This window comes from Peromyscus maniculatus, chromosome 9 (assembly GCF_049852395.1).
Source record: "Peromyscus maniculatus bairdii isolate BWxNUB_F1_BW_parent chromosome 9, HU_Pman_BW_mat_3.1, whole genome shotgun sequence".
In the NCBI taxonomy this organism is placed as follows: Eukaryota; Metazoa; Chordata; class Mammalia; order Rodentia; family Cricetidae; genus Peromyscus; species Peromyscus maniculatus.
The window spans coordinates 51,674,038-51,699,158 of NC_134860.1; the positions used below are offsets into that span (position 1 = coordinate 51,674,038).

The 25,121-nt window shown below is 44.4% G+C and overlaps 1 protein-coding gene and 1 long non-coding RNA gene across 4 annotated transcripts in view; one reads left to right on the top strand and one right to left on the bottom strand.

Annotated features, from left to right (window-relative positions):
* The window catches only part of LOC102917268 (M1-specific T cell receptor alpha chain-like), a 775,359-nt gene that overhangs the window by 637,088 nt on the left and 113,150 nt on the right, over window positions 1–25,121 (top strand). The gene's annotated exons all lie outside the window — the stretch shown is intronic.
* On the bottom strand, window positions 16,769–23,211 carry LOC143267375 (uncharacterized). 3 transcript variants are annotated; one of them, XR_013042385.1, is made up of 3 exons: window positions 23,007–23,211; window positions 16,973–17,104; window positions 16,769–16,858 (listed from the first exon to the last, which is right to left on the bottom strand). It is a non-coding gene; the product is annotated as an uncharacterized LOC143267375 (long non-coding RNA). The 3 variants fall into 3 exon arrangements; XR_013042384.1 differs by having other exon boundaries at window positions 16,769–16,867; XR_013042383.1 differs by having other exon boundaries at window positions 16,769–17,104.

The following is a 25,121-nucleotide window of genomic DNA, read 5'->3' on the forward strand; positions in this document are numbered from 1 at the left end:
TATTTCCTATGTAAAACTCTCTTCTAAGGATAGCATTTGCCCTCAACAGCACACCACCTAAGTACCTGCCTATCTTGGCTTATTTCACATGTTTTCTCTCATGCCATGATTCTTTAGCTATTGCCTTCATCTACCCCACCCTCCCAGGGCAGGCTGCCTTGGCCTTCTGTCTTCAGTTTCCACAGTGCATTACTAGTAAGTGCTTAAAATATGAATATTGAGTTCACTGTCTGAACTGAATTTTTGCCTCAGGGATCACTGAGACACAGAGGACATGGACGGGAATGTTTCATTTAAAGACATAATGCCGCATTCTCACGTGTTCCTAAATGAACAATTTCAAATGACAGAACACATTGGCATGAGGTGACTACCTCAGTTTAAAATGCTAAATTAAGCTAGTGTCATCCCTGTGGGTATGGAAAGTGTGCACAGCTTTCTTAAACCACCTACTTTCCTGCACCCCAGCTGGTGAGTCGGTGTGTTAAAACAGAGATGCCTCACTCCTTACCACAGTCCACTCAGGTCTACGCTCTACTCCAAAGGGACAAGACAAAAGGAAACAATAAGGTCTTCCTTAAAACTCTCCGGCTCCAGCAGGGCAGCGATTCAGTTCAACCACCCAGTGCTGCTCCTTGATTCAGACCTGGGGCCACAGAAAAAGGCGAAGAGAAAAACTCCCTGGACCAGAAAAGTTGCCTCCCAGCGCTTCTAACAAGAAGACGTGGCAAGCTCACTTTTTCTGAATTCTGGTCCCATTCTCTCCCAGGTCCTCTTGTATTAATCATAATCAGTTAGTTCTCAGATACTCGGAGAGCCCGAGTTCCACTGGATTGTCTAGATACACACTGAGAACGTTCTTGCACTTGATCTGCCTGTGTGAACCAAGGTCCCTGTCAGCTGAGAAGGACCTGGTTCATATGTCCCTTTGCACATCTACCACTTATTATGTGCAAAGGCTAACTTTTTTCACCTTGGTTGCCAAAGAATGTTTGTCATAAGCTACCATGTATTAGAAGCTCAGAGTTTAATCTCTATCAACGTAGAGGACATTTGTCTGATTGCATCTCTACTGCAAAAATAAACATTTCTCAGGTGCAGTAGCATTTTGAATTTTATTTTCCTTTCCACTTAGGTTCCTTCTGTACCCATCCCTAGATAAACAAACAGTTTGTGCTATAATACCTATTACTAATAAGAAGTCCTCTGGGCCAACTGTGGTGTTGTGATGAGCCTTTGGAATGCTGCCCAGCAGAGTCCCTAGCTACATTTCAGGTCAACTCGGACACAGCACATTTGTGAATCAAGGCAACAGTAACACTGGCATTCTGCAGCTGTAATTCTCAGCTTACCCTCTGGGTCACGGTTCTGGAGACCGAGCTGACACATTTTAAAATAAGGTATTCTGAAAGATACCATGGCCATTTGAGTCTTACAAAAGTCCTGTTTCCCTGGGCTCTTCTGGTCTGTCTCCTTGGCACATGTCATCACCTATGCACCCCCAGATTCCCACGACAGCCTGGACACGGCCGATGGGTAGACTGGCGCTATGCTCTTTGTCATGGATTGTGATTTCCCTCACAATATTGTTTCAGTTTGATAGACACCGGGGTTGTTCATCATGCAAAGGCAGTCTTGAGGTATTTCCTTTGCCCTCTTCTGGTAGCTTTCCAAGTTCCCACAGTCACTTCTTAGTCAAGTACATGCACTGACTCTCAGATTACTTTGCAATTAGAGCCCTGCCAATAGGATAGTTTGTATTCCCATTCGCTAATCTTTTCACTCACTCATACTGAGCGTGCATTACACAGCTCATTGTGAAGAGCCCTTTAACTTGTCATGTACATGACGTATAGAACAGCACGTGCATTCGAAGCTAGGTGCTAGCACAGTGGCACAGTGGTAATTGTAAAACCACCACTCTTCAGTATGGCATCTGATTGTGCTGAATGTTACCAATTGTATACCCCTGTCATCGTCCCTTAACCTGTTTCTACCTGTCATCAAAATTCCCTACAAATCCCACAGACTCTGCCAGAGCACCTGAGGTACACAGGTCATGACCATGGGGCAGCTGCAGATGCAGAGGGAGTGGAGCTTTCGGGACATGACAAGGACACTGGGTGGTAATGATCTAAGCTGTTGTCCATGTCACCACTTGAATACCAACTTTCCTGCTTCCTCGGTTTTGAAACCCTCTTCATGCAGTCCCAAGGCTACCCTCAGAGGCACCATTTTATTTTACTACACATCTGTCTTACAGAAGTCCCCACAGGGATTTTGTGGTTCTTTCCCATTATTTCCTCAGTTAGTTCCAACTCTATCTTGCCGTCCTTTCAGCCTCATTCCTTTTTTCTTTCCAATCGAATAAAACTAATTGAAAAATACTAAGTACATCTAGCTCAGACAGAGCCCAAGAGCCAGGCACGCTGTTTTTTTTGGTGGCTGTGAGAATCACTGGCACGAAGGTTCAGAACCACCAACACCCGTTTCAAGAAAAGAGAACAAGTCCTTTTTCATCTCTAGTCCCAGTCTGGCATCTGAAGCCCTACCCAGAAGACAGGGTCACCCTCCCGTCTGTGGCAAGTGGAAAGGTCTTGTTCCCAAAGAGGCTCCTACACCTTTCTCCTTTCCCTTTGATTGAGAAATAAAGCATTGTTATTTGCTTCCAGATGGAAGTGGGAAGTGTCCCCAGGGTTCTGAGAGAGCACAGCAGCGTCACCAGCCTGCATCAGTGGGATAACCGGAGGTGGAGGATACAAGACCTGTGCAGCCAGATCTCAATTCCACGGCTGTATAATTCTAGCTATGAAATTTAAACTTCCTAAAGCAGCCCGGTTCTGCTTTTACCCATCTCACCCCCAGAAGAGGGGGAAAGCGTGCATGAAGGTTGGTGTTGTCAGTTTGGCAGAATCTAGAGTCACCTGGGAGTAGGCCCTCTAGGTGTGCCTGTGGAGGATTTATCTTGATTGCATTCATTAAAGTGGGAAGGCCCATCATCCACTGTGGGTGGCACCATTCCCTGGGCAGGAGATTCTAGACTGTATAAAATGAAGACAGGGAACTGGGCAGCACCACACATGCATTCATTGTCTCTGCTTCCTGTTCCTGGGTGGGATGTGGCCACCTACTTCAAGGTCCTGAAGCCTCAACTTCCCAGCCTTGAACTGTGAGTTTTTCCTCAAATGCAGAGAACACTTCAAAGAGGAAGGGCCTATTCAGGTTCTTTAGAAAGAAGGAGCCTTATGCTTCTAATCCAAGTTTTTCCAGTTTTTAACCTTTCTTTTGGGATGTTATTGGACAGAAATACAAAATCACATGTTTTGCTTGTTTTTGATAACTGATCTTCAATCAATAAAAGCTTGTTTCATCTACCAGCAGCATGAAAGCCTCTAATGTTATTATTCTGGGTTCTGTCTGAAGTTCACCGGGTTCCTCAGGCTTCCAGCAAGCAGGGAAAACAAAGAGGATTTCCTGAGGCTGAACACAGAACTGGATAACCCATCTGAGTGCTTGTCTCTAGAGAAAGCTGATTCTTCCTCTCTTAGCAGCCATTGATCAGCTGTATCTCTTCATCTGGGGTGAGACCTTGTGAAATTTTCCCAATGTATATGGCACATCAGTTGGTATTGTCATTATGTGGGTCTTGTTTAGGCAGCCACATTGTTTACTTTTTATATTTCATGAGTGCAGCTTAGGAAGATATTTTTATAATTTATTTTTATTTTTTGAGAGACTATACCAAGTGTGTGCAGTGTTCATGGAGGCCAGAAGAGGGAGTTACATGCCCTGGAGCTGGAGATTCAGATGACTGTGAACCACCCCAGGTGGGTGCTAAGAACTGAACTCAGGTCCTTTGGAAGAACAGGAAACACTCTGAACCATGGAGCCCTCTCCCCAGCCTCTGGAAAGATTTTGATTCCCAGAATCTGCCCCAGACTGACTGAAGAGACTCCAGAGAAGTAACACCCAGGCTTTTGTAACTCTTAAGACTCCTGGGTATCCCAGTGTTGGGTCAAAGCATGGACAGTTGTGCTAATTGCTTCATCGGCTTCCCCCCACTTCCCTATGGTCCAGGCTGCCCTAGTCCCTTTCGTGTCTAGTTGGCTTCCTTCGTCCTCTAGAGGATAATTCTAGAACATGTCACTAAGTCTTCTTGTTTTAGGTTTGATTTTCCTTCTTTAATCCCCATGCCCGTTCTGCTGATTCATCTTTCTGTTATGTTTATTTGGTTTTATATTTTCTTTAGTCCATAACAACATTTATAGGGCACTTGATATGCGCGGAATAGTATGGTGAGCACTTAGCTGCTGCTAAGAATGAATCTAATGCAATAATATGCTCTGTTAAATCCCATGTTACAGCTATGGATTCTTGTCCGATGGCATTTTGGCATAATCTATCTCTCTTCCAAGGAAAGAGCTGCCTTGGTGTATAAATAATAAATCCAAAATAAATAGATAAATTGCAATAAAATATTAAAGAAGTACCTCCAAATAGAGGCCAAAGAAGCATTAATGGCTGTCAGAAACTAAACATCAACATCTCCTCTAACCAACTCAGCCTTACGCTATGAAGGAAATGCTACAATTCGCAGCAGAAAGGAAAAGGGCCCAGACTGTACAACCAGTGAAGGCATTTCTGGGGACAGAATGCCTTCTGATTCGGGCTATTTTCTCTTCCTTTGTGTGATGGCTATTCTTGGTTGCCAACTTGACTACATCTGGAATTAACTAAGACCCAAATATGGAGGGCACATCTGTGAGGGATTTTTGCTTAATTTAAAGTAGGAAGATCCACTTCTAATTTGGATCTCTGAGGTAGGAAGACATGCCTTGAATCCAGACCTTTTTAAGGTGGGAAAAGACATGCCTTTAATCTGGATCTTGAGTTGGAAAGACATACTTTTAATATAGATAATTTGAGCTTGGAAAATCTACATCTAATCTGGCCATACCTTCTGCTGGAAGCCTACATAAGGATATATAATTATATTCGTGTGTGTGTGTGTGTGTGTGTGTGTGTGTGTGTGTGTGTGTGTGAGTGTGTGTGTGTATGGAGATTCATTCTCTAACTTCTGTTACTCTAGAGAACCTTGACTAATACAATCTGAAAGCAAGCCAGAAACATTTGGCCAGTCTCTGAAATGTGAGTTAGGAGGAGGAGGAGAAAGCATGTAATTCCTATGGGCAAAAACATAGTTATTTAGAAACCAATAGGAAAGACCCATCGTGTCCATTTAACAAAACAACAGCAGTAGCTTCCACTTTAGGACACCTGACCTCCCTAGCCACTGGCTTTTGACTGAGCTTACAGTATCAAACATGAAGTCTCACCTGTGGAGTAGCATCAGATCCAATCAGAGTTGGTTACCCCCAAAACAGACTTGTCACTATTACACCAGCTAATTCATCTCACTTGGTCAGTTGATACTATTGCACATGGGGTCCATAGCTGAGCAAGATTACTGATGGCAATTCTCCCCCAGCAGCATACATAGCACCCTCCTGCACTAAGAAAGAGAGCATTGTTTCTCACTTTCTCTGTCTCCTTTCACTGTGTTTTTTCCATTCAGAAATCAAGCCAGATAGTTTTTCTGAATAATAAGGGACAGGTCCATTTGTTTCTTTTAGAAGAAGTAAATAGTTGCAATGTAAATTCTTCACCTTTCATTTCTTGGTAATGGTGGGGGGGGGAATTCAGGCAGCCACATCTCCCTGGAGATTGCTGTGGTCACCATGATGAAAAAGGCACATTACTACTGTGCCAACCTACCCTCATTGCCACTGTTCTGTCTCCAGGTCACAGACTTCAGCCTGATCCTTCTCACTGACCAGCTATCCCCAGCACAGATCAAACTGTTGATCACATCTGCCATTTCATGACTACCAACACCCCAGTGGAACAGAATTATTCCTATTTAATTGTCCTGTGATACGAGACTTGGAGTGAGCGATGGAGTCAGTTTTCAGACTCAGGTGCTGTGAATCTCAATTCGGGGTTCCCACAACAGCACAATTTCTGCTGGAAAACTGGGGTGGGCAGTGAGGAAAGCTGCAGGCCCACTTCCAGACCAGTCTGGGGCTTGTGTGAACTGAGGTAGGTCAGCTGACCCCTCAGCAGTCTACGCAAATTATTAAGTGAAATAATGCCAGGCACAGAAAGACAAGCACTCCACGATCCCATCCATGAAGAATCCCAAAAGTCGATCTCATTGAAATTGGTAGTCATCAGAGGCTGGTGAGAAGGGAATAGGGAGAGATGGAGAGAGGCTGATTAGCTGGCTCCGAGTCATCTAGACAGAAGTAAGATGTTCAGCTGCACAGTGGGGTAGCTATGGATAACAACTATAGCCTGTATATTTCAAAACAGCAGAAAAGAGTCTCACTGTTTTCACTGTACCAAGTAATAAGTGTTCCAGGGGATATATTTAACATGATTTAAAAATAACACCATGTAAACATGTTCCAAACATGACCTAGCACACCGTAAGTATATAATATATTAAAAATGTCATTAGAAAGCAAGTTAAATTTAATGAAAATTGGGTGAGAGTTCAAGGAATTCACTTGAAAAACATGTAACAAAGCTCTGTCTGAGATTACAGAGAAGTGAAGGCTGAAAGGGGGATTAGAGGATTACTAAGATCCCTTCTGCCCTTAAATCCTTCTGTCCCCTTTCTTTTCCCACAGAAGACAAGACAGCATCTTTCCCCAGCATATTCTCATCTGTGGGTTGATTTGTCTGGTCCTCAAAGGACCTCTGACTCTGAAAATGATGTATTAGCCACACATTTACAGCCATTGCTGCTCATCTTACACTAAGAGAAAAAGAAGACAAACCATGACAGGTTACATATAAGGGTGAGCATTGCTTTTTAACCATCTCTGTCTAGGTCGGAGGAAATGGAAGATACAATGGCCTAACTTTCAGAGCCATAACCTGGAGACCCAGTGAGATGGCTGATCTTCACTGACAACTTGACATTGTTTTGAGTCACTGAGGAGACACATGTCTGGGTTCATTGAGGGCATTTCCAGAGAGGTTTAACTGAAAAAGGAGAATTCCCTCTGAATATGGATATTACCACCACATGCGTGAAGGTCCCACACTGAAGAAGCCAACTGAACACACTTTCCAAAGCCACCCTCTTTCCTCTGCCTAGCAACCACCCAGATATGAGCAAGCTCCTGCCGCCATGCCTCCACACCATGATGAGATGCTCCCTCACACTGCAAGCCAAAATAAACCCATCTTTCCCTTGTTGCTTCTTGTCAGGTGTTTGGTTTGGTTTGGTTTGGTTTGGTTTGGTTTGGTTTGGTTTGGTTTGGTTTGGTTTGGTTTTGGGTCAGAACAATAAGGCAATCAACCATTACAGAGATTGTTAACATAATGTGGAGACATTGTCCGCTGCTGTTCATCTTGTCTGTGTAATTCATATGCCTTTGAAGCTGGTTTCCAGGAAGAATATGGAAGACTTTGGAGATGTGGCTAGAAAACCCCTAGAGTTCTGCAAACAGAGCTGAATGGGAGATTCTGAGGAAGTTCAAAAGACCAGAGAGGAATACATGCAGTGGAACTTGGGCTCCTGAGGTTTCTGAGGGAAACAAAGGCCCTATTGGGAACTAGAAGCCATTCGTATTATACTGTGGGAAAGAATCTGAAGACTGGAAGCAAACCACTGGAGGCAGGAAGAGGGAAGAAAGTGTTCCCTACCTGTTTCACAAGGATCATAATACTTCCAACACCCTGACTTCAGGTAGTTAGACTCCAGAAATGAGACAAAATTTAAACCACCTACCTACAGAAAACTACCACAATGGGGGTGTAAGAAACCAAATAAATGGGGCTGGAGAGTGAGTTCAGTGGTTAAAATTAGTGGCTACTCTTCCAAATGACTTGGGTTCAATTCCTAGCACCTACATGGCAGCTCACAACCACCTCTAAGGAGACTGGTGCCAACTCTGGCCTCCAAGGAAGACAGGAATGTATGAGGCACACAGACGCACATGCAGGCAAAAACACTCGTACAAATATAAATAATATTTTAAAAGAAAGAAACAAAGAAAACAAATAAAGTGGTGAAATAGCCAGAGGCTGGCAACACCCTGGGCCTGAAATGTAGCAGGAAGCAGGGTCACTAAAACCAGCAACTGTAAGAGAGCCATAGTCTTGGGGAAGGAAGGCAGCCCTTGCCAACACCAGACCTGCAGAATGGAATCTGGACCTCACTTTCCTTCCCTCCAGATTCTCCTCTCCTCCTGCCTCTCATTGGCCAAACCAGAGGGGATGCCAAGAAGCAAAGGAAGCAGGTGGATGTAATCCATTTAAGGTCCGTCTGCTGGTAAGAAGAGCAAACAGCAGACTCACTGCCAACTCAATTGTCGCCCGCCTGCCCGCCCGCCCGCCCGCCCGCCCTCCTAGCCAGAACTTCTCCCATGCGCCAAGCTCTCGTGATCTTTCTGCGTCTGCTGAATACTCACCACTGCTGTGATGAAGGAATTGACTATGCAAATATTTGAGTGATGACTGGCTGTGATGTTCAAACATAAGCACCATGAGACAAGAGACTACATCTGTCATTCTTTAGTAAATCTCCGGGGTGTGATAACACAGTAGAATGCCTAGACTTATATACCAAGAACTGATATGAAAAGACCAAGTATTAAACCCAGAGAGATTGCCGTTGGCAACTTCTAAAGAACTATAGACAGAAAGCACCATTACACCCTTTATGTGAATACTGACGATGTAATCTGTAATAGCAAATAATGTGGCCACCCTGAGTATCCTTACAGTCCTTCAGAATTTATGGATAGAATAGATGTTGGAGCCAAGTAAAGGACAACAGTGTTGAATGGGAAGAGCAACTACCACAGGAGCAAAACAGCTTCAACTATTTCTGTCTGAATTTCCTCAGGGCGGTCTGGTCCCTGTAACGTGGGAGAAGTAATGAGAATTGGGGGTGTTGTTTTCACCACTATTGTGGAGATGTAGGTCCTAGGTCCACTCAAACATTGTGTGAGATCCCCATTCTTGCCTAAATAAAAATTTGCCATGGGACTCGATTCCAAGTTTCTCCTGCACTCTCTATTTCTTGTTATTAATTGACCTGTTTGACTTCAAAGATTATGGTTTTCAACTTCCAAAGGATAATTCAAAAGAGTTCAAGCATTCCCCTTTTTAAAATCAGTGTAACTTTAGTTTGGAATAAACTGGGGTACAGTGGTAGTATCTTTTTTTTAATTACAACATTTCTCCCTTCCCTTTTCTCCCTCCAAATCTTCCCATATACCCTTCACTGTAGCTAGAGTTTTCCTGCCTGGCCCACAGTCAGGACAAATCTCTCTCACCCGCCAGTCCCACAGCCCCTCAGACCCAACCAAGTAAACACAGAGACTTATATTGCTTACAAACTGTATGGCCGTGGCAGGCTTCTTGCTAACTGTTCTTATATCTTAAATTAACCCATTTCTACAAATCTATACCTTGCCATGTGGCTCATGGCTTACCGGCATCTTTACATGCTGCTTGTCCTGGCGGTGGCTGGCAGTGACTCCTTCGGCCTTCCTGTTCTTTCTTTTCTCCTCTGTTAGTCCCACCTATACTTCCTGCCTAGCCACTGGCCAGTCAGTGTTTTATTTATTGACCAATCAGAGCAATTTGACATACAGACCATCCCACAGCACAGCCAAGTGTAGATCATCTCAGACACCTGCACTCAGGCTCGTGGTCCTAATCATCCTCTATGTGGACCTGCTGGGTAAAGCCATGAGGAACCCAAGAAAGGGCTCCCACAGGGCATACAGAACATCCCACAGCACCTCACCACTTTCCTTCCAATCATAGCTTCCTTTTTCATCAATTATTATTGCATGTATAGATGTACTTGTATATACATACATGTTACTTATATGTATGTTTTCAGGGCTGACTGTTTGGCACTGGACAACCAAGTGGTATAGCTAAAATGTTTACAATGTTTTGCCTAACTCAGCACAGGTGACTCTGAAGAAGGAAGAGGAGGAGGAGAAGGAGAAGGAGCCGGGATAGATAAACTCAATAAAGATCAGGAAATGGCTTAGATTGAGAGATGATGTCTCACTGGGTTGTTCTTTTACACAAAGGTAAGCCATCCTTGTCCAGCTTGCCCAGAGGGAGTTTGCAGCAAGCACAACAATCATTACAACATCCCCAGTCATTGCACACATATCGATCTCCTCCTTTGATGTTTCTTTTGATTACATCCGAAATGCCAATGATTCTTCTTCTTTATATTAACTGCTAACATCTCAGCAGACTATCCAACATGTACATCTAATTAAAAACAGTAGCAATACCAACTTTTACTTCTAGGGAAGGAAACAGAAACCTTGCTATCAATTCATCAGTCAAATAAGCTACCCCAGCTGCCTCTCAAATGGCCTGACTAGGTCTCGCTGCAGATCTTGAAGGTGGTTTAATCATCTCATTACCAGGGGGCAGGCACTGCAAGCCTCTGTGCTTGGAAGCAGGTTCCTGGGGGCAGAGCATGGTGGTGCACACCGGGAATACCAGCTTTTGGAAACTGAGAGAATAGAAATAAAACTTCAGGGGTTTCCCTGAATAAAGGGGGGAAATATTCCTATGGGAAAGGGGGAATGGGACAGCTGGAAACAAGAGTTGACTTTCTCAGATGCAAGTGTGTCACAGCAAAAGCAAGGAGTAGAGGGGAAGACACCCAGGCAGAAGACTCTCCTTCCTTGTTCATCCCATCTTCTGCAGATTAGTCACAATCCAGGACTTTAAAACCAAGCAAGATTAAGAAGGCAAGAAGTGCCAGGCAGTGGTGGTGCACGCCTTTAATCCCAGCACTCAGGAGGCAGACACAGGCGGGTCTCTGTGAGTTAAAGGCCAGCCTGGTTTACAGAGTGAGTTCCAGGACAGCCAAGGCTACACAGAGAAACCAGATCTTGAAATTTTTAAACAAAAGAAGGAGGAGGAGCTGCCAAGAGGCATCCAGTGTCTTAGGACATGTTAGATATTTAGACAGTGCCTCCATGCAATTGTCGCAGCCTCCGTCCTCAGTGGACCCCTCTATACCTTGTCTTTCAAGAGTCACAGGAGATGTTGTGCTGATATCTCAGGTTGGCAGCCGGGCACCCTGGGGAGCCCTCAGACACTGATAGAAGGGAGCACTTGTAATTAACTAACACAATAAGACCAGACTGAAGCAGACGTTCATACAGAGAAAACACCTGTGGCTCTGGTTTCAAGGACGAGTTCCAAGGTGAAACTGATGGCCAGCAGCCAGGCTCCACTCAGTATTACCGAGGCATCTGAAGGATCTTACCGCTGCCCGCTGCAGGGTTGCTTCTGAGCAGCTGGAAAACCACTGAGGTCTAAGCAAACAGCGGCCCAATAACATCTCGGCTTTCCTGAATTTATGATTTACTTAACCTTATCTGTGCATTCCTATTTGCTCAGATAGGCAGCCCCACTGTGGGTTTTAGCCCAACAATGGGACAGAGAAAGGAGTCAATCGTTACATTGACTCTAACAATGTTCTTGAAGCTTCACAGAACATTTGGCTAGACACCCAAAGTTCTAAAGCTATGATGCAACTAAAAAGATCCTTCCTGAAGTGCCGCTGTGATGATATCCAGTTTCTCCCCATTTACCCCTGGCCTCTGAGTGTACTAAGACGAGATCAGGAGAGTGGAGAAGTGCTTCTCGGTTCCTTCAGCTCCAAATAGTTAGTAGTTAGTATGCTCGGTCATCTCGTCTAACAACAAGGGTCAGACTCCTTCTCTAGCATCCTGAATGTTTCGATGACTATCCATCCACCCTACTAGACCTTTTGCCCTCCCTTCCGTCCCTGTCTCCTTACTTCTCAGTCGTGTTTGTGACAACCCCCATGAGGTCGTTAGCAGCTCCATTGTTCACATGGGGGCACTAAGCCCTGTAGAGACAATTTACCTCAGAAGTGGACCCAGAAACTGGATCTGGTTGAAGGCTGGTGTGGTTCTTGACCATATCCTGGGATATGGACTGTGGGATAAGCTGAAGACATGTCTTACCTGTCTAAAGAATGGCTGAGGTCAGGGGTGTAGCGTTCGATCATCTTTGCCAATGCAAAGGTTGCTCAGAGAACAGAACAGCCACACTATTAAACAGACCGGTCTCAGGGGCCGGGGGTAGGGGTTGGGCATGTAACTCTTGCTACTGCTCTCTTCCTTCACTGCTTTAAAACACCGTTTGCAATTTCAGCACAGAAGGTGTTCTGCCAGGATGCCTTCCTCTCCCCGAGTCCACTCCACCCCATCTGTCCTGCTTTTCTCCCAGGCCAACATGGGAGAAATTATCCCATATGCCTCTTGCAATGCTTGTCAAAGGTGATATCTTTCTGGACTCTCATAGATTCATTGCCTTTCGGTTCCTCAGAGGCCTGGAATGGTGGTGATGAAGCCTTGTGATAGGAGTCACAAGGGCTGGATAAAATTCTGTGGGTTCTGTCAAGTCCACAGGATTGCTGTCTTTACCACCCATGTGTATCCATACACTGAGGCAAAATGTTCAGATTGTCTTTTTTTTTTTTTCATCCACTTATCACCTCGACAGAGGCAGCAAATGGGCTTAAGATCTGATATCAATAGCTCTCACATTGAGAGATGAAGTAGTGTGCTCAAAAGTACTAGGGTGGATTCTGGTGCAGGAGGAACTGTGCAAAGAATAGTAATTAATTTCTAAGCAAATCTTCCTTGCTGTGAGTCAGGTCATGAGCACACTGCAGTGCCTCGGGCAATATGGGCTGCCTGAGAACTTCTCCATGCTGACAAGGTGAACAAACTCCAGAATCTGCCTCCTGTCCTCCCTTCCAGTTGAATCCATTTCCCTCAACGATAATTGAAATGACATGATGATAAAGCTCTGATTTGTTTTGTGTTCGGAGACTTCAGTTATTGATAGAGCAAATAATGCCTCTCATGTCTGCCTCGTTGTGGAATACAGGTACTTGGTGGCAATGTTTTTTTTTTTTTTCATTCTTTCTTTAATTCCAGCATTTGGAAAAGTCTAGCATGTTAGAATTTACTGAAAGGTTGAATCCCACACCATGACAGCCATGTACTCCACCCTATGCTGATGCTGTGGACACAAGATTGGTGCTCACTCTGTCCTCTGAGCTGCATTCCCTCAGACTGACTACCCACTAACAAAAGGCTGTTGATGGCAACAAGATTTTCTGAAGAGTTGACAATCCAGCACTCTCCAATGCCAGCTATATGGCTCTGAGAGGCCAGCCCTCAGTCCTTCCATGTTCCCTAGACACCAAATGACGGCCACATAAAACGGGAGGGTTTCCCCTTTTACCAACGCTTTTCATGGATGAGTCTCAATGCCATATACCCCGTGTCTTGGGCTGTCAGAGAAAAAGCTGAATTTTTCTACTTCATTTCATAAAGGAATTATGTATTTTCTTCCCAAACAGACACACAAGAGCCTACCATTGCATAATTAAAAGTTATAATAAGTCATTTTCCCAAACCAAAAAAAAAAATTCCATCTCCAGTACTGAAAAGGATGTGTGTGTGTGTGTGTGTGTGTGTGTGTGTGTGTGTGTGTGTGTGATTCCTGACAGCCCTGAACCCTACCACTACCACAAGATTTAGATACTCCAAAAGAATATGGAATCTATTGGGGTATTTAAATTTTTTAGAATTGTACACATACATTTGTGAGTGGTAACAGCATACAGTAGCATGTAACAAATATCGGAAGGACTCCCCAAAGACATGACCTAGAGATGCCCAAGGGCTCCCGAAGCAGACATCCGTCAATGGAGCAGTGCGCTTGCCTCGCATGCCACACTCAATTGGAAAAAATACCTGGTAACAAGACAAAGAAAGTTAAGTCGAATGAACATAACAGCTGTATACATTAAAATAAGGGCAGATTCTCAAGTACGGTGTTTAACTAATAAATCCAGCAATCCTAAGTTTCCTCTTCACCTGGATACACAGAATACAATAGGGAGGTTTAAATTACCCTTCCCCAGCTTAAGGGCAGAACCTCATGAGTATTTATAACTCTCAGAAACAGAAATGTCAGTATAAATACATCACTATGACAACAAATCATTAAGAGAGAAAAATCGATCTCAACTATAGACTTTTGGAGATTAAAATTGCTTTCCTAGAACGTAACAACACTCATTCATTCATTCAATAACAATTTATTAAGTGCCTACTGTGTGCTGAGTACATTTTTAAAAGGGCCGGGAATGTGGCTTTTGGAAGCTTGGGGAGTTTATATTTTAGTGGAAATAAATAGTAAATTAAGTTTAAAAGTAAATGTTACATGGTGATAATGCCCATACAGAAGCACAAAGTAAGAGGGGGAGACGGAAAAAAAATGGGGGAGGGAGTAAAGAGGGGGCAGGGAGGGAGGGGAGACTCAGAGAAGGTGTTCCGGAAGGCTGGCGAGATCAGTTTTCTACCACCTCTCAAAAAGGCTGTAAAATAAAGGGGACACCTCAGTGGGGGCTTCCACATAGACAGCCTGATGTTTGTCTGTTTTCTGAACACCTCTGTCCAAATTAACTTTGGGTCCAGTTTTAAGCTATAACGGCAGCTTTCCTGCGAGTCGGAAGGCTCTCCCTTCTCTTGCTAAGCGTTCTTTGACGGGCACTGTCATTTCTTGAAGACCGGATGACGGAGTTGGATCGATTGGCACAAACTGTCAAGGGACAAGTGTGAGGGAGCAGCATGGAGGGAATCCAGAAGAGATCAAAACTTAGGACAGGAGGAGGAGGAAGACAGAATGAAATTGTTGACAAGCGGGAAGTGCATGGGGTGTGTGCCACTGAGCCCTCTCCTTGCCTCTCTGCCTCTTTAAATGACCATATTCTATGGACTATAACAAGTCCCCCCTGCCCGCCACAGAAGGAAAGGGTGTGGAGACCATGACCTAGTCCCCTGCCTCGTCTCAAGCTGACTCTAGTCTCCTGGGACACAGCCTTCCTCTTGTATGCGTTTGCAGATCCATGTCCGCCCCCAAACCGTCTTAATAAACAGGGAAGCTGACATCAAGGAAGCTTATCCCAGTGAGTTTCTTGGATTTTCCTCCTCTCAAGGAAGCCAGGCAGAGAGGGAACCAGAGGAAGGGGGTGACTCTGAGAAAGATGGAGATGCCATTACAATCCCTCCCCAGCCTAAGGTGCCAGGGCTTCTGGAACCACAAAGCCCCAGTGCTTGTTTCCACCTCTGTCTGTCACCCGACAAGGCACTACCCAGAGGCAATGAGAAGGAAGTCATCACCCACAAGGGCAATGCCAAGGAGACAGCCTGGGTGTGTGGTCACAGCTCTGTCACATCAAAGGTGTCCCTCCTGCCTAAAGACCTCAGCTGTGTTTATGTCACATCTGGGGTTTAACCCTGAGTAGTTGGTAAAGGGCCAACTGCCCCAGTCTCCTAAAAAAAGTAACTAAGGCTTCATGCAGCAAGTTTTAAGTGAAGACACAGCACTCCACAGGACGCCAGAATATCGCTGAAATCAGAGCGGGAGCTTGGGGACAAGGCCCTTGTGGGCGGGAAGAGTCCACTGAAAGCCTTTGAGTTCGGCAGCCTCGCCCACCATACCATACTCTTGCCATACGGTGTTAGAAGTGAAAGAAGTCTAATCAACACCTGGCCCGGCCTCCTCACTAAGCGTATCAAAAATAAAAACAAAGACTTCAGTGACCTTCCCATCCCGACAGATCAGCTGGTGGCCAAAAGGACCCAGCTCTCCTGTCTCTGGCTCAGAGCTTCCTCCACTGGACCCTGACATCTGAGAGCCACGAGAAAGAACTCTCTTACTACGTCCCCGTCCCCACCCCGTGCTTCCAATCTGCATCCACGCTAAGGAAGTCCTTGCCAGTCAGCTGAGAAACTTTTCTCCACCCAGCCAGGCTGAGCCCCCCGGCTAGTTCCTTCAAGGCTTGGAGAGTAAGTAGTTTCTTCTACATCGTGAGAGTACAAAGCTCTGGATGCAGTCAGAGTGCTTGCCTCAAGCTCAGTCTGTGGTTTCTGACTCTTTCTAAAGAACCTCAAAACCCCAGGCCCCACCCTGGATTCCTCAGCACTTCTGCTAAACCTAGCATCACACTGAGCACAAAGCTGGGGAAGGAACAAAGGGCAGGCAGGCTCCTCTCTCTCATCTCAACCCGGGTAACCCCTGCCCCTCACCACAGGGCTCTCACTCACTCTGCTGAGGAATAGATGGATCAATGGCCAGAGCCTGTCAGGTAGCTCTTCCCTCCCTTTCATTCAGAGAGAAAGAATCTGTCTTTTTCAAAACAAGTTACTTGTCTTAGGGTTTCTGTTGCTACCATGAAACACCATAACCAAAAAAGCAACTTGAGGAGAAAAGGGTTTATTTGGCTTGTACCTCCACACCCCTCTTCATCATTGAAGGAAGTCAGGACAGGAACTCAAACAGGGCAAGAACCTGGAGGCAGGAGCTGATGCAGAGGCCATGGCGGAGCACTGCTTACTGGCTGGCTCTTCATGGCTTGCTCAGCCTGCCTTCTTATAGAACCCAGAACCACAAGCCCAAGGACGGCCCCATCCACATGGGCTGGGCCCTCCCTCATCAATCACTAATTAAGAAAATGCCCTACATCCAGACCTTACGGAGGCGTTTTCTCAATTGAGGTTCCCTCCTTTCAGCTGACTCTAGTTTGTGTCAAGTTGACATAAAACTAGGCAGCACATTACCAATATGACGATGTTGCAAAGAAAAAGCCAGATTATTAAAAGTGTTTTTATGTTTTAATAATGATGGTTCATTCTGCTCAGCACTGGTCGGTCTTCCATAGGCATGCATTCCTGGCCAGTTTCTGAGTTACCTCAAGTGAGAGACAAAGAATTGACAGAATTGAATTGTTGCATGTAAAAAGTTGTTACAGAATGGGAAGGAATCCCCCCCCCCATGACTGTGACTTATTCCAAACCTGCACCTGTCCTGTGAGAGCTTGAACCCCTCTCTTCCCCTCTCACACTCATTTGTAAGATGAAAAAGGTGAGCCTGATACAGCCGAGGTCTCTTCCGGTTGTCACCTCCTGTGAGCAGCTGTCCTCATTTCCTGTTAGTTGGGGAAAAAAGGAAAACCTTTTAGACTTTCAGCAATAAGAAGTTAAAAGTTAAAAAAAAAAATCTCCTTGAAGTGGAAATCATTAGTCACACCAGAGTTCCCAGTAACGAGGTTAACAATGCTGGCCCGCAGTCTCGGAGAACTTCGGCATAAAGTTGCCCTGTGTTCCATTTGTTTGGTCCCCCAACGACCCATGGCTGCTATTTCCTCTACTTCACAGATGAAGAAACCAAAGTGTGAGGAGGCTTGGAGACTGCCCAAGGCCACACCACTGAAAGCAGCTGAGCCAGGACACTAACACGGGCATCCTTCCTGCCTGCTGCTGTGACATACAACCTGAGAGTCTTCTTTTCTTAGTGTATATCCAAATCTGGCTTGTGAAACCATGTCTGTGGCCAAACTGTGGACTCAATACTCTATGAGAGTCCTCAGCAGACTCCACCAAAGAAACATGGGTTTGGAAGGCGGGACTGCCTCCTGTTCAGCCGCCGTGATGCTGACAGCTTCCTGGGCACCTGTGCCACTCTCGGGGGCCTCAGCCTCCAGCATTTAGTGTCTGCCTGAAGTGGCTGCTTTGTGGTGTTTCTCCGTGGGGACACAGTCGTCACCGTCTTGAGGTGACTGGATGTAGTGTCTGCCTCACAGCGTTATGAGCCTTACCAGTGTTTCCTTTTGTCCAGATGTTCAATAAACTTCTCGGAGGGTAACAGTGAGAAGTAGTGGCCACTCCCACGGGTTTAACTTTGGATTCTTCTGTATAAACTAGTCTTAACAAGCTCCAGAAAGACTACATGAATATGTTTGCCAACTTAGTCCTTTGGAAAGTATGGTAGTTTGAGTGAGAATGGCCCCATAGGCTCATTGGTTTGAACGCTTGGTCCCCAGTTGGTGGAACTGTTTGGGAAGGATTAGGAGGTGTGGCCCTGTCTGAACACGTGTGTCACTAGGGGTGGGCTTTGAGGTTTCAAAAGATGCCTGCTACTGTGTGTGTGTGTGTGTGTGTGTGTGTGTGTGTGTGTGTGTGTGTGTGTGTGTGTGTGTGTTTCTGGAACAGTGAACCCCAAATTAAATACTTTCTATTGTAAGTTGTCTTGGTCATGGTGTTTTATCGTAGCAATAGAAAAGTAACTAAGACAGAAAGTATTAATCACTGAACATCTTGCATTAAAGGATATTTGTTATCACCAGGTAAAATGCTTGACAGTCACTTGTATTTGTAAACCAAGGGACTGAAACAGGAAGACTCTGTTATTGTGTATTGTACTTTTATGACTGAGAATCCAGAAAAACTACAGGAATTGAAATTCCCCCCAATAGGCAGAGCAAAGTAAAATCTGCAAGTATGACTAGGGATACCTCCCTTGAGACTGTTTCTTCTCAGTATACCTGCATCGTGATTATACTTAGACAGCTGCCTTAATCTCTGAGGATACAACCACTGCACTTTGCTCCTTTAGCTCTTTTTCTCCTTTCCCCCTATTAATAACTGCTTCCAGAGCTGCCTGAGCCAACGGGTAAGGAGGAGCGTGATGAGTCACAAAGGTCCTGACTTGTCCTTTCATAAGTCCTATTGGCCAAGGGACAGAAATCTCATGCCTCCCTTTTAGATGGGGTTGGCTTCCCATTGCAGGTGTTTTCCCTGGTCTTAGAGGACATTTGGACGAAGCAAACAAGAAGGACAAGAGGTGTGATCATGCCAAGGCAAAGGACGTGAGTTTCTCCCCAAGTCTCAGATAATTATTTCTGAGCCTTCCCATGTTTGCAGATTTGTGAAAGCTTCTTCGTTGTCCTAAAAAAAAGTCTCATGTTGCAATTTAAGTAAGTATATTTTCCTCTCTATATTTGCCAATATATTATAGATAAATGGTATATGAAAATAAATGGAATAATCATTCACAAAAATGTTAACATGTGTTGAAATTAATTTTTTTCATAATATGAACATTACTGGGAAAGTTGTTTCATTTATCTTAAATGAACATATTTAAGAATTTGGTTCATGCAGGGCAGTGGTGCATGCCTTTAATCCCAGCACTCAGGAGGCAGAGCCAGGTGGATCTCTGTGAGTTTTAGGGCAGCCTGGTCTACAGATCAAGATCCAGGACAGGCACCAAAACTACACAGAAAAAAACCCTGTCTCAAAAAACCAAAAAAAAAAAAAAAAAAAAAAAAAGAATTTAGTTCATAAGTTGCATATGCATTTAATTAGTGACAATAACCAAACAAAAATAGAATCACTGTTCCTCTCTTACTAGTTCCAGACTCACAGTGGGTTGTCCAACTTCTCTAAGCCTTTATTCTATCCTTTGTCCATAAAATATGAAGAATATGTTCACAGGGTTATTACAAGGATAAACAGCAACTAGTTAGTTGGGATACCTGTGATGAGCACCCCAAAGGTGCTCAGCAATGTAAACATCCCACAGTGAGGGGGTTTTACCCAGAAAACACCAAAGGATTCAGAAGGGAATAGGGTTCGGTGCTAATAACTATTAGCATTTTCCAAATCCAATGTGCTGCCTGCACGATTTTTCATAAAAATGACTTTCCAAAGACTACTCTAAATTAATTCCCTATGCTATTGGTAGTGGAAGTCCTAAATGCCAGATCATCACTGGGGTAAGAAGTATCCCCTTAATAAACACTGGTCCTTAAGGCTTGTCTGTGCTAAGTGAACATGTCTCTATTTCACCAAAATAGCAGAAAAATTTATCATATGAACCATTTTCCAGAAGACTTGATCAGACACCTTGGATAAGAACTAGGCAAAAAGATCTAAATTTTTAGAAAGTTTGGCTTTGCCTAGCTTTAGGGATGCTCTCATAAAGGACCTCCTCACACTGGCATCCCAAAGGTCTTTGCACCCACCGATGACTAAGAAAACCAGGAATGTTAAACATTTAGGGGTGTCTCCTCAATGGAGAAGATAAAACACCTGCATTCTACCCAGGAAGTTGAGAGTGGGTATTGTTAATGACCTGGTGACATTTTGCTATCTGTGGGATCAGACCTCACCCAAATCCCCCATAATGATTATCCAAGACTCTCCATCCCTAGACCTTTATCTTCAGCTCCCAGTTAATAACCCAACCTTAGGAGAGATGTCATATGTATTTTATGGCCTGCTGACCTCTATGCTATCTTGGTCAGAGACCACACTAGATTCTAGGCCTTTTAGCTATAGAACCCACCTTTGTGGTCACATGTACCTTGCAAAGAAGTTTCCATGTAGTCACACCTTAAGCTTTAGTGTATACCTGGAATTAGAATGATTGTCTCCTAGAAACCTGGAATGGGAATGATTGTTTCCTGGAAACTTTATCCCAAATGGTACTGTGTTTAAATTTTCTGGCAATAAACCACCTGCTGTCACACTGTCTAGAAGTTTGATCCAGCTTAAGCCAGCTGAACTAAGTTTTCATTCTCACCTCTGCGAGGATCATTTCCCTGCCTGCCGTGACACCTGCAGGGACCCCCTCACCCCTGGTCTTAGTTAATGTGCCCTTTTAAGAATAGAGCTTTTCCTGTCCTTGAAAGCTATCAAGCTATTTACTAATATGAAGGGTGCCATTCATACATCCTTGTGTTGCCCGTGTTCGTTTTTACAGTACTGCTTGGCCAAGAAAGCCAAGTTCCCCTAAATGAACCTCAAGGATAAATATGTTCATCCTTCCATTAAAGAATCACAGGGAACTGGTCCAGGAGAACCAGGGAAAGAGCCAGGGAATCAGACTCACTGTCTTGCCAGAGAAATGCGTGTTCTGATGGGAGACAACAGTGAAGGATAGTAGTGCTAAATCACAGGTCTGAGAGAAGTCACTTGAGACTTGAGGAACTGTCCACCTGCTAAGGGGAGGTAGAAGCTCATGTGGGAGTCAAAACTCCACTTCTGTCTGACTTCGCACAAGTCAGGTGAGCTCTTTGAGTCTCTGATGGCATCTGTACACTTGAGTTGATACTGGGTTCCCTCTAAGACTCCCTTCAGGAGTAAGCTCTGTAGGTATCGGCACAGAAAGAGGATTTAGCTATGGGAAAAGGGGGTTCAACTTTGACAGACTCCCAAGATTTGGAGAAGCAAAGATCTATGCCCTGCTGATTCCTTTATGTGACCCCATAAGAATAATTTATTTTAAAAGAACTAAATGAAACACACTCACCATTAATCAAAGGGAACTGAAAGTCATTGCCAACCTCACACCTACCTTGCACAGCCTCCTGCTCACCTCCCTCGGGACACCCCACCTCTTCTTTAATGCCTTGTCATGATTCTCAGAAACTGTGATCATTCAAGGTTGAAGCTTTTAATCTCCCATGTATAAAAGGATATGCAAATAGAGTTCGGTTTCCTGGTGAGTCTCTGCCAAGGTCTTAGCCTGGCGATTCTGGGAAAGGGGCCAAAGACCTCATATTTCTTAGCCGTTATTCACCCTTCTGTGCTCCAGTCAGCAGCTGGAGCTTCAGGCTGTGCTTCGTCTTTAGTCTTACCCTTTCCCAAGTCATCCAAAGGAAGCTCTTAGAAATGTCCCTACGAGAATGTAATGCACAGCTGGCTGCTAAGTAACCAGACAGAGCACTATCTGCTTACACTTGAGAATAGTAAGGGGAACCAGAAAGTGTGTATTCCTATATTACGGCCTCAAATTTTAATCTTGTAAACTACTTGATTAGGTCTGAGACAGGGCTTGCGATAAGTTTGCTGTATCATCAGAAGAGGTGTCACACTTGTACAGGTACAAAGAAAGCAAAGTCTACGAGCACAGTAACAGCCCTGCACAGCATTCAAAACAGAGGCCTGAACACACAGGGCACCTCACAGTAACTCTGAACCTGAGGTTCCAGTAAACAACAGAACCAAAGGCCAGATGCGTCATCCCATGACTCCTGATTGAACCCATGGGCATCCAGATTCAGATTTTCATTGGCACTGAAAACTCACTAATATTCCAGATAATTTACACATTCCAAACTACGTTAAGTATGGCCATGTATTAAGCATGGAATTGTCACTTTTTATGCAAATGCCATGACTTATTTGTATTTCTCAGAACTTCCCTTCTGAAGATAAAAGTCCCATCAGGACTTTCCTGTGTATTCTCATTTCCATTATAAGGCCAATGTACAAGCTAACTTTTACAGTCTCTTCAGAAATCTCCCACAGAGAGATTTCATTTCTCTGTTATTCTAGGCAACTAAAACCCATTTATGACAGAAAACCATTAAAAAAAATCCTCTGTATATTATTGTTCCAAACCAAACCAAATCATTCAGTGGTGCATTGATGTCTCCAGCAGCATTTATTTCTAAAACCTCTCTCTCTCTCTCTCTCTCTCTCTCTCTCTCTCTCTCTCTCTCTCTCTCTCTCTCTCTCTCTCCTGTGTGTGTGGCCTCTGTGTTTTAAATTTAGGCTCTTTGTGAACTCTACTCAACGATATTTATACTCCACATTTTCCACATCTCAGTTCTGCCCTCCAGTCTTCCAGCAAAGATCATCTTGTATTATTTATAGACCAGGTCTCTTCTTCCCTCCTTACTCCTGGGTGTTTTATTTGGGTTTGGTTGGCGGGGAGGGCGTTGCTCTGGAGTTTGGGTAATATATTTTTCAGGCCCATCCCATCCCACAGGCTGGAAGTTAACATCTCTTCACATCATTGTGGGGTCCTTTTCTCAGGAACTTGTCCACAGAACAGCATTGGCTTGAGCTCCATGGACTTTATCACCCTTGGAAGTGCTGGCTCAGAAAAATTCAAGTTTCTAACTATTCCCGGGTCGGGCTGCTTCGTCGCTGTACTGTATCTTTAGGAACAGTGGGGTCGTTGAGCTACCTCTGCCGTAAAGGATCCTGGCTGAATCTTAACTTGCACAGATTCTGCGAAGCTCTGAAGACAAGACTTACCTGTACAAGTTCTACAGACTTGAGGACGACACTCAGACCACAGGCCCCAGTGACAGAAGAAACACTGACACCACAGACAACTCCAACGCTCTGGCCCATGTTTGCTTCTCCAACACCACGCCTTCCTCTCCAGTGTATTGGTAGCAGGTCTGGTGTGGTTGATAATAGCCTAGAGTGATAAGTCAGCACCAGCTTGTGTTGATATGGAGACCTAGTGTAAAATAAGTGAATCCGACACAGAAAAACCTTTCTTTCCAATACCCCAAGAATGCTACATAAAGCAGGTCTTTAAACACCCTATATTCCCAGCCATATGTGTTTATTGCAGTTCCTCTATATCATTTCTGCATATACAAGAGTTGGTGATGAAACCTGAGACCCTGTCCTCCATGTACTAACCAACTCAACCGTCAGGGCAGATTGACAAGAAGGGAAAATACTTTAGGACCAAAACTCATTAACCACTATTTTAATGAGGAAAACATTCAACAAAGGGTGTTTTTATTTTCCTACTCTCACTTTCTCTCAAGATTGCCTGCCAGCAGGGCTTGAGATAGCTCTGCCATAGTCTTCAGCCTCCATACCCCAAGCCATCTGGCCTCCATCACATCTGGAGGAAGGACCTCCTTGTTCAGCAGTGTGTATACCATCACACTAACACCATTAGTCAGGCCCGACTCTGCAGCTTGGCGAACAGACCTGGAAAGGCCCATGTTCCAAGACAAGTGGGAAGTGGTGGGACACATGGGGCCCAAGTGCTGGGAAGCTGCTCACATCGACTGCTGACTTGGTCTTCTCTCCAGCTCCTTAATCCAGCAGATGCAGCTTCCTTATGAGGCACCAGAGGCCCAGAATGTTCACATCCTGCGGTTCTCCACACCCCTAAAACCCCACGTTTGAGTTCCTTTCCAGTTCAGAGAACCAGAGCTGCTGGCATGGAGCCAATCAACAACAGATGTGGGCCATAACCACCAACTACCCAAGAAGCTTCCACAGAGGCAGGCATGAGAATCAGCTTCTTAGAGATTCTCATAATCATGATCTCTTCAGTCATTTAATACCCGCTCAGAGAGAGGGGACTGGTAGGCTTTCTCCTGATATTTAATTCATTCTGTTGGGAATTAAGAAGGTGGGAATATTGCGGAGACTTAAGAAGGCTTAGATAGAGAGAGGAAGTTACTGGAGAGTAGGTACTATAATTTTACTTGTACTGCTTGGAAATCTACAAATCTATCCTGACATAATGCCCCCATGTCATTACCCTTTCCCCCTCACTTTTTGAGTCCCACGTAGTAGACATACACTAGATGGACATTCAAAGCCACACACAACACGACTTTGTTACTCTGCATACAGAACAATGAGGATGAGGATTCTGGTCACCAGAGTAATATCATCTGCCTGTGCCAGGTATTGTGAGGGCATCCTTGATTTCTAGTTGTCTGCAAGGAACTATATCCTGGATATAAGTCTTTTAAGAAATATTTTTCTCCCCTCAAAAAAAATAGTCCTTGTTATACACCTTCTTCTTAGTAAAGATGAAGAAGACGGGGAGGAAAAGAACAAAGTACAAAGAGAGAAACAAAAATATTAATACCAGAAATTGTTATTGTTCACTCAGAGTATTTATCATTTGATTTAACATTAATCTGATCTCCCCAGAAAATGTCATGGTCCATATTACAACATACATTATCTTATGAGCTGTGAAAAAATATGAGAATTCCAAGAGTACTACTGACCTGCAAGGAAGACAGGAAAGAAAAAAGTGGGACAAGAGGAGAGAATAGCTGTGATGGAATGGTATGCTTAATTGTGGTCTAAAGGCTTAGCAGTGGATAAGAGAGGCTGCCTGCCAGTGGCTGGTGCCTGTGAACAATAAAGCAGGTCATCTGTTGCTCCTCGTTTTCTTACTGTGTCCTTTTCATGGACACTCCCTCCTCATCACATCCCTGGTATGTTTTCAATTATTCTCATTAAAACCCAACCTCAAGAAGGGTCCTGAAATCAATTTTCATTAATGTTTAACTAATATAAACAAGGAAAAATAAATAAATATTGGGGGTAGGTAGAAAGATGGTTCAATGGTTAACAACACTTACGGCTCTTGCAAAG